The sequence below is a fragment of the Crinia signifera genome, chromosome 11, assembly GCF_055691185.1.
Source record: "Crinia signifera chromosome 11, ASM5569118v1, whole genome shotgun sequence".
Lineage (NCBI taxonomy): Eukaryota > Metazoa > Chordata > Amphibia > Anura > Myobatrachidae > Crinia > Crinia signifera.
Genome location: NC_139227.1, coordinates 47,450,970 through 47,464,611, shown reverse-complemented (window position 1 = coordinate 47,464,611; position 13,642 = coordinate 47,450,970). Strand labels below are relative to the sequence as shown.

The 13,642-nt window shown below is 42.9% G+C and overlaps 1 protein-coding gene across 2 annotated transcripts in view; it reads left to right on the top strand.

The window, feature by feature from the left end:
• The first annotated feature begins 1,210 nt into the window (after nt 1-1,210).
• CHST8 (carbohydrate sulfotransferase 8) overlaps nt 1,211-13,642 on the top strand; it is a 275,902-nt gene continuing 263,470 nt past the window's right edge. The window contains exon 1 of one of the 2 annotated variants that reach the window (XM_083163719.1): nt 1,211-1,585. The gene's annotated coding sequence lies outside the window, so the exon portion shown is untranslated. Of the gene's footprint in view, nt 1,906-13,642 lie in introns of both variants that reach the window. The other variant, XM_083163718.1, reaches the window with a different exon arrangement.

The following is a 13,642-nucleotide window of genomic DNA, read 5'->3' as shown; positions in this document are numbered from 1 at the left end:
ATTGCGTACCGTTATGAATGATGTGCGATGTGATGCGATTTCCATGTTAAATGCACAGGAGTGCTTGTACAATGAAATGTCACATAGGATCGCATGCCAGCAAATGGCATGCGATGCGATATTTCATTGTACAAGCACCCATGCCATGACATGTGGTGGGTGCTTACAATGAGATGTAACCCCCAGTATCCACGCCATCCCGAAGCATGGTGAGTGCAGCTAGCCCCGCGAGGGGCGGCGGTACGCGTCCTCCGACCTTTTCATACCCCCACTATCCACGTCGGCGTGGAGTTGATCATAGATTGTGTGGCGAGCGCAGCGAGCCACCGAGCCCGAAGCGTGGCGAGCGCAGCGAGGGGATGCGGAATACATGTAAAGTAATCCGTGTCCCCTTGCAGGGCTCGCTGCGCTCACCGCGCTTCAGGCTCGTATTACGCTTCCCCTCGCTGCGCTCGCCACACGTCGGGCTCGGTGGCGCACTGCGCTCGCCACACTTTACAAAATCAACTCCATGCTGACGTGGATAGTGGGGGTATGAAAAGGTCGTAGGACGCGTACCGCCGCCCCTCGCGGGGCTCGCCACGCTTCGGGTTGGCGTTGTAAGTGCGGGTGTCATTGACACTGGGGGTGACACTATGGAATCACATTGCAAGCACCCATTTGTGTGCTTGTACAATTAAACATTGAATCGCATGCCGCAATATTGCGTGCGATGCGATGAGTTGTCGTACGATGGAATCGTGGGCGCCGTGCTAGGAAACAAGTGCCAATAATAATAATAAATATAAAAGTGCTAAATAAATAATAATAAAAATATTGATGATAATAATAATAATAATAATAATATAAATACTTTATTATTATTAAAAGAGCTATATATATATATATATATATATATATAATACTAATAATAAATATTGTTATTATTGCTGTATTATGAAAAATAATTATAATGAATACAATTATTTTGCTACTTTTTTATTTTTTATTATTAGAAGCATATATATTGGTACAAGGTACAGTAAAATAAATTGCATACGTTGCATGTCCCAGGAGCTGCGATGAGGGCATGAGAGCGCTGTGCCCATGTATGCTGCATCTCGGTCCGGGCACCTTTGCTGCTGGCACACAGCAGCAGCGGCATAGTCAGGGGGTAGAGGGCGCTGCAAGGTAACACAGAGCTAGCCCTGGGCTCCAGGCTCGTCCACGCAGAGAAGGAGGCGCGCTCCCGCCGCAGCAGCAGCAGCAGCAGCAGCGACCGCAGCCGCACATCCCACCCTAGTGTAGCCGGCACAGGACCAGGGCAGCAGCAGCAGCACAGTGCGGCCCTCCGGACCCGCCCCTGTAGGTGGCAGCACTTGGCACAACTTCCCTGCAGAGAGGGAGCGAGCGCTCACCTGCCCCTCACCATCGAGAAGCCGATCCCTGCCCACTGTGCCCAGGATGCCACAGCCAGGAGTGCACGAAGCCCCCACACACAAGTGGATGAGACTGTGAGTGGGAGAGAGCCCTGCCTGGTGAGAGAGAACGCGTTAAGTGGGAGTGGACCACCCAGGCTGGCACTGCCCACCTCCTCCTCAGCCAGGTGGGTTGATGATGCATGGATGTATTGGAGCACTGCATGACTTATTGGGTGGTCCTGATTCTTCTAGCTACCCCGGGGGTGCTGAGATGCCCCCCTGCCTGTGACCTGGGAACTTCTGCTGCAGTTTGCACTGGGGCAGCCAGTGTTGGTGAAGTGTCTGAGTGGGCTCCACAGGTCCACAGCTTGTCGATGTGATGGTCATTGGTTACCCCCAAGTATGCCCTGCTGGGGAAAGTTGTGTCCTCTGATAAGATGCAGGAGCTGAGCCCCTCATACATTGGATTGTGCACCTAACACCTGTTACCAAGAGACTGCTGCAGGTGAGTGCAAGCTGGCATCTTATTATAGCGGGCAATACTAACCGTGATGGGCGCCCAACTGCTCCAAGTGGTGCTGCGATTGGTTTTCTCCTAATTATGCCAAGGTGTTTTCTTTTTCCAGTTATAATTGCCAAGTGACACTTTTTTTTTATGATAAAGCTTTTGCCTTTCCTTCCTCAGTAGCACTTTATATAATTGATAAAGACCAGTGGTAACTTATGGGCATGTGTAGTTAATTACAGTAATGATGCTGTTAAATTTAACCATTTCCCACCCAGCCAGAGGGCAATGGGCAGAAATGTCATCCGCTGCGAAATGCAAATGCATACGGTAAGTCGTAAAACTTTACAGTGCGCCCGAGCCCTTGGCAGGCTAGGGGGATCAATATATAAGACGGCTAAACCCTAGGATGCTGTGGTGAGTGCGCAGTTAAGTGTCCAGTCTCTTATCATTGCTAAAGTGGTTGCTGGGAGCTAGAGGAAATTAATGTCAGTGTTTTTTTTTTTCATTTTTGTTTTTGAATTTTTTTTCTTAATTTGCATTGGAGGCATTTTATATGGCTGGCATTCTGTTTTTGTTTTCTGATGGGCTTTAACGTTGTATTGCATTCATTAACAAAATGCAACTTTATAAACTCCGGAGACCTATGCATCTGACAAACCTCAATGTGTCACTACTTTACACCATGAAACTTTTCTCCAAAGGGGACTATCCTATTCGATGCCATAGCCCGATTTGGGGGTAAAAATAGTAAAAATGCATCTTTTTTACACCGCTATCTTATTTTTGGCTTGCAAAAATTATCCGTAGGGTTTATCGAGAATGTCTCTTCACCTACTTTGAGTAGGGGAAAACATTGGGGAGAATCCCTATTTTGGGGTAAAAATTGTAGGATTTCGTTCAGAACTCCTTGATGACCAATTAGGCATTTAGGATTTTTTTTATTTTATTTATTATTTATTATATTTAGCTATTTCTAATAATGAGATGTCAGTTTTAAAGTGAAAAAATGTTGGACATGGGGGTACAAGGTATGGGACAGGTATATTGGGGTGCTTTATGGGTGGGACAAGTGTTTTTAGCTCTGCAGATGGGAGTAATCGGTTGTTTTGGCAAGGTTTTTAAAAGTTCCTCTATATTGATATAACTACAGTAAATACTTATTCCCCATATTGTAGGGGAGCATTTACACAATAAAGTTTCCTTGTATTTATATTATTTTCAGTGTTTATAAAATGAATTTTGCAGCCATTTAACTCATTATAAGTCCCCACAATCTTTGTATTATGCCCTCTTATATACTTCTATACCGTTATCCTATGTGACTTTGGGGGGTACAGGCTGATCTCCCCATTTTCACCTGCACTTTTAGCTGGTTAACACTTCCAGGTCACCCGTTATTGCAATTTTTTAATAGTATATAGGTCTAAAAGCAAAATGGCGATAAACGGCTATTTTGGGTGATCGGTGCGATAACTTTACCCGCGATCATGGGTTGGGTTATTGCCGCTAATGGGACCGCCAGTAGGGAAAGGGATCATAGGATAGACAGCAACTAGGTCTACAAGCATTAGGTGGACATGACTGAAGGTCGGCATGCAGGAAGGTCACCATGACTGAAGGTCGACTGGGGCATTAGGTCGACACACACATTATGTCGACATGGGGAATGTCGACAGTCAAAAGGTCGACATGGGGTTTTCACATTTTTTTGTCCCGAATTTTGACATAGTCGACATTGACACTGGAACGTAGCACCACGTCCCCTCGCATGGCTCACTGCGCTCGCTCGAGGCGCGGTGCCTCGCTACACTCAACACACTATTTTGTTCTCCCACCACACCCTAGTGGATGGTATGGCATTAAATACCACCTGTCGGCACATGTGGGTTAAAAAAAAATGTGAAAAACCCCATGTCTTCCATTTGACTGTCCACCTTCCCCATGTCGAAAAAAATGTTATTGTCGCATGTCGACATCATGCATGTTGACATAGTGGTGTTGACATAATGCTTGTAGACCCAGTGACCGTCTCCCCTTAGTAGCACCTAGTAAAAGGTCAGGTATTGGTCATTATGTCGACAGTGTAAGTGAACAGTCAATAGGACGACCACTGCTGTTCGACAGACAATAGGTCAACACATAAAAAGGGACAACATGCTTTAGATTGACACGGACAAAAGGTTGACACACGCAGATGTGTAATTGGTCGACATGGGAACAGGTTTGAAAATTTTTCATGTTTTTGTTGTCTATATCGACATATATCAACATGGACACCATATAAGTGTACTACGTCCCCTTGGTCACTATTATTACCCCCCCCCCCCCCCCATACTCATTGGGATGAACAAGTCGGTTTAAAAAATGTCAACCCTTTTTCTATGTGGATCATTGACATGTTGACCTTTAGCTTGTGTCCAACTTTTGTCTAAATCAACCTTTTTATGTGTCGACCGATAGTGTTCGACCTATTGACTTAGACCCTGTCAACCTAAGAGTGTCCAGGTCGACACTGTTATATTCACCCTCTATGTTAGGAATGGGGAACCTTTGGCCCTTCAGCTGTTGTGGAACTACACATCCCAGCATGCCTTGTTACAGTTTTGCTATGTGGCCATGCTACAACTGTTGTAGGGCATGCTGGGATATGTAGTTCAACAACAGCTGGAGGGCCGAAGGTTCCCCATCCCTGCTCTGTGTCCTCTAGGATGGTGATGTATGAACAAATCGCTAAAAAAAAAATTCATAAAAAACTCATGTCAACCTTTTTCCATGTCTACCTTTTTTCTGTGTTGACCTTTTGTGTGTCCACCAATAGTGGTTGACCTATTGAGTGTAACCTAGACACTGTCGACCTTATGATCGAATACTGTATAAGTCTGTGTCTATGGGGAATTGTGCTTTAATCCAGTGGTTCCCGAGAGCACTCCTCAAGGCACCCCAACAGTCCAAGTTGTAGGGATAGCCCTGCTTCAGCACAGTTAGTTTTATTACACTGACTGAGGTACTGATTAAATCACCTGTGCCTAAGCATGGCTATCCTTAAAAACCTGGACTTCTGGGGTCTATAGAAGATCGTGTTTGAGGACTTCTGCTTTAATCCCTCATCCCCGGAGCTCAGCGGCTCTGCAGAAAGCACTGACTGCTCGCTGTGGCCAGGATCCGACTTCAATTTCCCCTTTGTTGTAATAGACTGAAATATGAGATCTGTTTATTGCAAACTCAAAATTGCAGATTACAGTTTCCAAAAAGTCCCAGGGACCGGTGTCAGGTGCAGATTCCTGCTGGAAATGATAGGTCTCTAATGAAAGGATTGCGGACACCTGCTACCTGGAATTCTGATCTGCAGTGCTGAAGACTGCCAGAGCCTGGGCGAAGGCTTCTGAGGATGAATGGGGGAGGATGGGAGTGCCAGCTCTTGTGCCTAGGATGAAAGTTCTAGGTGTGATATTTCTGTGATTGTACCGCTTTGAAGACATGGGTGGATTAGTTGACTCTCAGGATAATCCCTGTATTCTTGAAGGGCCTTGTTTTGAGTCTCCTAGCAGGGAACAGGGGAGGGGGTTTAGAAGTGTATCTTAAATCCCCCGGGAATTAAGTGTTTCGCCAGACAATTAAAATCTGGAAGAGCGCACCTGATGCTCCAGTCTGTACTGCGTTTGACCTGTCTCTGTCTTGCTAGTTGTGTTCTGTGCTCCTTGTAGGAAAGTGGAGAAGTGAGAGGAGGATCACATGTCTGGATTCATTATTTATAGATGCATATCAATCAAGGAGTGCGGATCATTTATTTATAAACCGCCAAGATGGGCTAACTGGATCCAGAGCATCCTGTTCCTTCATCCTGCAAAGCCGGGAGCTGCAGAATCAAACTTGAGAACAGGCCGTAGAATAAATTGATACATTTTTATTTCATTTTATGAAGTTCGAAACCAGGGGTTGTGGTTTTATGTGGTTCTCAGTATTGCATCATTAGGGTGCAGAAATGATTATTATTATTGTGTATTTATAATCTATGATGCTACAAGGGTTCCGCAGCATCTAACAATAAATATGTGAGCAAAAAAGAAGAAAGTAACAAATTACAGTACAAGGCAACTTAGGACAAGTACATGGTAAATTAAGACAGTTGCATTATGGGACAGGACAATGAAGTATTTATTATTTATTTATTTATTTATTTATTAACAGTTTCTTATATAGCGCATACATATTACGCAGCGCTTTACAGAGAATATTTGAACATTCACATTAGTCCCTGCCCCAGTGGAGCTTACAATCTATATTCCCTACCACACACATGCACAAACATTCATTCTAGGGTTAATTTTTGTTAGGAGCCAAATAACCTACCAGTATATTTTTGGATTGTGGGAGGAAACCGGAGTACCCGGAGGAAACCCACGCAAGTACGGGGAGAATATACAAACTCCGCACAGTTAGGGCCATGGTGGGAATCGAACCCATGACCTCAGCACTGTGAGGCAGTATATATATATACTTGTGTGATGCCGGCACCCTTACTGTCAAATAATACACGTCCGGTGCCCTCCTGGAATGAACCCACTGAGTGGTGGTTTATACATACAGACATTGGGCTGGCGGCACTCATGGACGATTGAACAGACTACACAGGGTCATAGGTGGTGATCAACGTTTCAGATTTGACATCTTTCGTCAGGACCCTGAAACTGTGTAGTCTGTTAAATTGTCCGTGAGTGCCGCCAGCCCAGTATCTGTATGTATATATATAGAGAGAGAGAGAGAGAGAGAGAGAGAGAGCAGTGGCGTAAGCTTGTCCCAGTTGCCCGAAGGCAAGATACATATTGGTTCCCCCCCACCACACACACACACACACACACACACACACACACACACACACAACCTTGAATCATATATTAAATATATGTGTTCTATATATATGTAGCTATATATATTTAGAGAGACAGAGAACACATATATTTCAGAACTCAGCTATCTCTAGCTAACTCTAACTTATCTGATTTAGCAGGGTATGAGAGGTGCCCCCCTGCGAGCAGGAGCCCGGTGGCAGATGACTCCATTGCCTCCCAAAGTTCTGCCACTGAGAGAGAGAAAGTCATTGTTGGCAGAACACCTTTAAAGAAAGTTATGGCTCTGGTGCTTTCCAGTTCACTTGGTGTGAAGTGAATATAAAAGAAGAGAGAGGACGGCGGCACTCAGATAAATAAATAGGCAGAAACACAGTTGAAAGTTGATCTTTCAACTGCCTTTCTGCCTATTTTTAACTGAGTGCCGCCATCCTCTCTCTGCTTATATATATATATATATATATATATATATCACACTTCACAATATATATATATATATATATATATATATATATATATATATATATATATATATATATATATATATATATATATATAGAGAAGTTCTCCCGGTTGGGAATGTGCACTCGCCAATTATCACAAAGACTTGTTCAGATAAAATTCAAAATGGTCTTTATTTTCATAAGGAGATATCCGTATCTTTTGCCACAATATAGCCCCGACGTTTCGGTCCTACATCTGGACCTTTATCAAGGAGCATAGGCAGAAGTATTCAGAAAGCATACAAGGGTATCATAAACGCAGATCAGCATGGTTCAGAAACGCCAATGGTTGGCGTTTCTGAACCATGCTGATCTGCGTTTATGATACCCTATATTGTGGCAAAAGATACGGATATCTCCTTATGAAAATAAAGACCATTTTGAATTTTATCTGAACAAGTCTTTGTGATAATTGGCGAGTGCACATTCCCAACCGGGAGAACTTCTCTATATTTAAAGGCACGGACTTCGTTTGTTCCTTCTATGCGCACCCCTGTGATACCTAAAATTACCTGAGCGAGAGTGCGGTCATTCCTTCGAACTATATATATATATATATATATATATATATAGTCTTGCCCTTTGGACATTGGAGAGTTCACATGCTCTGGCTGCACTAAGGAGTTCTTTTAAATACAGAAAAGTGATTACATCCTTTTTCTCTGAAGGCTGGATTTTTAAAAATATTGCCACCGACAATTGCACCCCTAATAAAATCTGAAACCTAAAAATCAAATAAGTGACCATCCATAGGAGGTCAGAAATTAAGGATTTCTTTGCCATTACTGGCCACTCCTATCCTATTGAGCTTGTGCCATCTGCTCTAGGAATCACTAGAAGTATGAATGCTCCTTAATAAGCGAGATCACTTATATTGCTTACTAACGGTTCAACTCTATAAAATTAAAATAAGACCTTAAAAATCTTCAAAAAATCTTCAACTAAAGATTAATAACAGTCATTATACTTTTTAGAACATCCAGTGGGACTAAATCATTCTATATTCTTTGCAAATTTAACATCTTTAATCCTTTGAAGATCCTTTATATATGTCAAACCCCTGATGAAGTCTCTCATTGAGACGAAACGCGTCGGGTACTTGTGATTCTAATTTCAAGAGAACACTTCTTTTCCAAAGAGCATCTAATTTTTATATGTTTTATAATAAATGTGTTATTTTTTAAGAAATTTTGGTTGACAATATTTTATTCTAAGCGGAAAGACTGAAATTATTGTATCAATTTAATTGTTTATGGGCTCTGTATAACACTATTGGGGTGTATGTGTATATATATATATATATATATATATATATATATATATAGTAGACAGGTGGGGTGTGCTGCAGCACAATAACGGAGGCTATTCAGCAAGGTTAGTAGTAAAAAAATTTACTCAATGACATCAAGCATCTCAGTGCCGACGTTTCGGGGTCCTGTGCGCCCCGTTTTCAAGGAGGAAAGAGATACCGTATCTCTTTCCTCCTTGAAAACGGGGCGCACGGGACCCCGAAACGTCGGCACTGAGATGCTTGATGTCATTGAGTAAATTTTTTTACTACTAACCTTGCTGAATAGCCTCCGTTATTGTGCTGCAGCACACCCCACCTGTCTACTATCAATCACTACGCTGCAAGCACCGGAGCAGTTGAAACCCTGAAGCAGGAGTGCCGGACCACTGCCGCACAATCTATATATATATATATATATATATATATATATATATATATATATATATATATATATATATATATATATATATGCAGCAATAGACCGGCAAACACCACAATGCCGACGTTTGATACAACTGGACTGGGGGCCTTATTCTAGTTCACTCTTTCTGACAAAATCCTTCTTAGATGGACAAAACCATGTGCACTGCAGGTGGGGCAGATGTTACTTGTGCAGAGAGAATCAGATTTGGGTGGGGTTTTTCTTCAAAATGAGATCTATATTGCAGTGTAAAAATAAAGCAGCCAGTATTTTCGCTGCACAGAAACAAAATAACTCACTCAAATCGAATTCTCTCTGCACATTTTACATCTGCCCCTCTGCAGTGCACATGGTTTTGTCCATCTAGGAAGGATTTTGTCAGAAAGAGTGGACTAGAATAAGGCCCTAGGTGCCCTCACTGGTTGTAGATACACAGACCGGGGGGGAGGCGCAGCACTCACAGCCAAAGAAGAGACCAGAGACATTGGTAATTTCTGCGACGTTTCAATGCCCTTTAATCGGCATTTTAATGCCGATTAAAGGACATTGAAACGTTGCAAAAATTACCAATGTCTCTAATCTCTTCTTTGATTGGGAGTGCTGTGCCTCCCCGTCTGTGTGTGTGATATATATATATATATATATATATATATATATATATTAAGAAAAGGACATGAGGAGAGAGGACCCTGCTCGCGAGATCTTGCATTCTAAAGGGGAGGGGCAGACAGGAGTGACAAAGAAGGAATGTAAATGTTGGTGATAATGCTACTGGGCTTGTGTTTTTATGTGACAAAATGCACTTATGCTACTGGTCCAAAGAGCTTGCAATCCAGTGACCTGTGATTTGGTGTGGTTATTGATTGAGCCTTGTAATTATTTATATTTCTTTACTTGAGTTATGTTATTGTGTAACAATGCAGGTTATTAGGATAGATACTGACTGTGCTTGTGGGTGATATCATTACATTGTTCACTTCAGGGTGCCTGAAACTTCTGATCCTGAAAAATAATAATGTACAAAAACCTAGAACAGTAATTACAGTGACAGGCTAGAAGACATTTCTCCAGTTTGTCTTGAAGTATCCTGATTTTTGTGTTATTGATCACTGTACGGAACCTTTTATAGTGCTCATGTTATTCAGTAACCCCTGCTGTGTACTATAGATTTACGCCTGATGCAAAAACGTATTACTCCCAAAGCTGCATGATACTGTACTTTCCTTTACATATCCCTGCTTTCTAATACAGTAAGTGCTAGTTTACATTTCACCACTGGAGGAGCTGTTTCATCACGCTCTATGCCAAATGTTTCATTTCCTTTGCACCTTGACTGCAGTACTGTAGTTTGTAGATAATAAAGTTCATGGTACTGAGTGACTTCGCTGTGGTCCGGTACTGTGGTAAGGAATTGTTGGACCTGAAATACAATGCTAAAGTCTTATTTACGGGCACTGAGTGGCTCCAGAATCGTTATCCTCAAACCAACTTACTGTATAAAGAGCTTGAAGTTCATTTAATACAGTACAGCTGACTTTATCTCTCTCTCTTTGATGCATGTCCCCCATGGTCCCTAAGGTAATATTTACATTAATATCAGAAGGAAGACTTTTAATAATGACAATATTCTATGATTAAAGGGGCTGCGCAGGGCTCATATACCAAATGACAGGGATTGTTCTGTAGATTTGACATTATTATAATTGGTCACTTTGTTATGGGGTTCTGTGGCAAAATGACCGCCTGTCTTTTACATTGCATCACCATTGTTCTCTGGAAAATGTGACAGTTGGTGAACTCTGCCGGGTAACCTGGAACATGTGACCTGCTGGGTGGTCTGGAAACTTTGACAGTTATGTTTAGCCACCCACTAAGCAGGGATACTATGGGGTAGCGACTCATAAGGGGGTGCGTTGCGTTATTATTGAGTGCGCTCTGCTCCCTGCTACAACAGCGGCCGTGGCACTATGATATCGCTGGACAGTCACACCAGAACTGCGGCGTTACAGACAGGGAACTGTTGCTGGGAACCGCAGACCCTCAGGACGAGGCATTTTTGGGGCCACCATTGTAACATAAAAACGCAGATGTTTCCGGGCAAGTAATAACACTATCCCAGCCCTTATTTAAAGATCAAGTTAATCTTTAATCCTCTCCAGGGTGTTTACAGCAATAAAGTCATACTGGATGCACCCTTTTCTAACATGTCAGCTATGGCAGAGGCCATGGAGCGGTGACTAATACAAATATATAGCATTTTTTATAATAAAATTAACCATTTCCACCATGCATGTGTGTGTGTGTTTATGTGTGGCTATCATCACTCAAAAAACATCAATTATCACTCCCAGTGCTTTCGTTACAGTATTGTAGGCCCTGGGCGAAGCAATGCACTGGGGCCCCTACACTCCTATTTGGGGGAATCAGTTAAACAAAACCATCACTTACCTTTCCTGCGGTTCCAGCTGTCTCTCCCACATTCTTTCGTACAGTAAATGGCTGTCAGCACTGTGATTGGTGGATATCTCAAGCCATCCACCAATCAGCATGCTGACAGCTATGTACTGTCAGTTTGCAGGCTGGAAGGGAGGTAGAGAATGATGCATTCTGATTGGTGTATAGCGCCAGCCATGCACCAATCGGCAAGCTGACAGATGCTCACTGTCTGGTGGAAAGTCCTGCCTGTCTGCTGTGATTGGGGCAGATTTATTAAGCTTGGAGAAGAGATAAACTGGAGATAAAGCGGAGAAAAGGTAAAAGGAGATAAAGCACAGCCAATCAACTCCCAACTGTCTTTTTCAAACACAGCTGATTGGCTGGTGCTTTATCTCCTTTTACCTTTTCTCCGCTTTATCTCCAGTTTATCTCTTCTCCAAGCTTAATAAATCTGCCCCATTGTGTGTAATTCATTCTCTGTGCCCAGGGGGCAGATGTCTCCTGGTCCAGCCCACCTCTGCTCGTAGGCCCCCAGAATTGTGGTGCTCTTTGCAGCTGCCCGGTGTGCCTATACATTAAAATGGCCCTGGCAATACCAACTCCCGTTTACAGCACTGACTTGCGGATTCCATTTGTTTTGCAAGAAGACTTCCTCCTAGTGTATCAAATTACTAAACCACCCGCTTATCCTGTCTAGGCTTTACTCCATTACCACTCCCTATACAACACTTACATGTGTTCTCTTTGCATTCAGAACTCCAGCAAACCTCTGACCCCAAACCAGAATTGCTGTGTGTTTGGTCCACAAATGTAGCGGAACCAGAGGTGTAACTAGAACTCTTAGGGCCCCATAGCAAAATTTTGCTATAGGCTCCCCCCATTCCCCCCTCGTGCCACTGAGAGACAAGAATTATGCTGGTGAGAGAGGGGTGGTCCGGAAAAGAGAAGGTATGTGAGAAGAGAAGGAGTGGAGCAAGAGAGAAAGGGAGGGTATGACCAGGACATACAATACCAAAAAAGAGTTTCTGAATTGTCCCAGTGCGCTTAGTCTCAGATGAATTCTCTCAGTTTTCGTTTGAGATATGAGTGGACCCCAAAACAGAAAACAAAGAACAAAAATAGTGTAATACTATTTAACATATAACGATGCACCAAGTTTTAAAAGTCTTGAAGAGTTTGACCCGTACCAGAATTATATGTCTACTTGTATTGTAGACTCAAGCGTATTGGTAATGTGGGGGCTGTATCCCAAAGCAGGTCACCTCTTCTTCCCTCTTCCTCTGAATGTGGTGGTAGACACTCGGAGGGGCACAAAGAGAGAAGAGAAATCCTTGGTGCAATAACGTTTTATTCAAACAAAAAAGTGCAGTAAAACAATGACAGAGGTAGGATCTCAGGACTCTCACCCTATATCAATGTCCACAATGGAGTGTTGCAGACAAAACAAGCATGATGTTATACTTAACAGGCGTCCCTGGATGCTGAATATTGGGATCCGAGTGTCCTGGTAAACTCCTCTGTCTCCACAAGCCGCCGGGCGCATAGGCGGCTTGTGGAGTTACTTTTTTTAACATAGTTTGTGGCAAGCGTAGAACCCGGAAGTAGCACGGCGCCATGCTGGCGCCCTGAAATTACACAAGTGCCCAAACAGCTAGCGAACAATTTCATCGCAGCATGATATCGCGCACGTGCATTGCACCCCAGACACAGGCCCATTCCATTGATAATCGGCCTCTGTGCGAATTCGTATGGCACATCAAAGTCCTAATCGTATGTGAGCCCCCCGGGGAGCTGCCGGGCGGCTCGGAGGAGAATTGGGTCCGACTTGTCCTTAGGACAAGTCGGCTCTATGTATGGGGGCCTTTACTCTATTTACAACAGAATGATTTCTAAAAAAAAAAAAATGTAAAAACCTCATGTTGACCTTTTGACCGTTGAATGTAGCCATGTTGACCTTCAGAGGTTGACCCAATGCATGTCTACCTAATATTGGCGGAAATTTACTAAAGGAAATTTGTAAAAAATAGGTGTATTTGTATCCAGAAATACTCTTATTTTTGACATTTACTATCCCGAAAATACGGCAATTCGTATTCGTATTGATAGCACATCAATACGAATACGAATTGCCGTATTTTCGGGATAGTAAATGTCAAAAATAAGAGTATTTCTGGATACAAATACACCTATTTTTTTACAAATTTCCTTTAGTAAATTTCCCCCTATGTGTCAACCT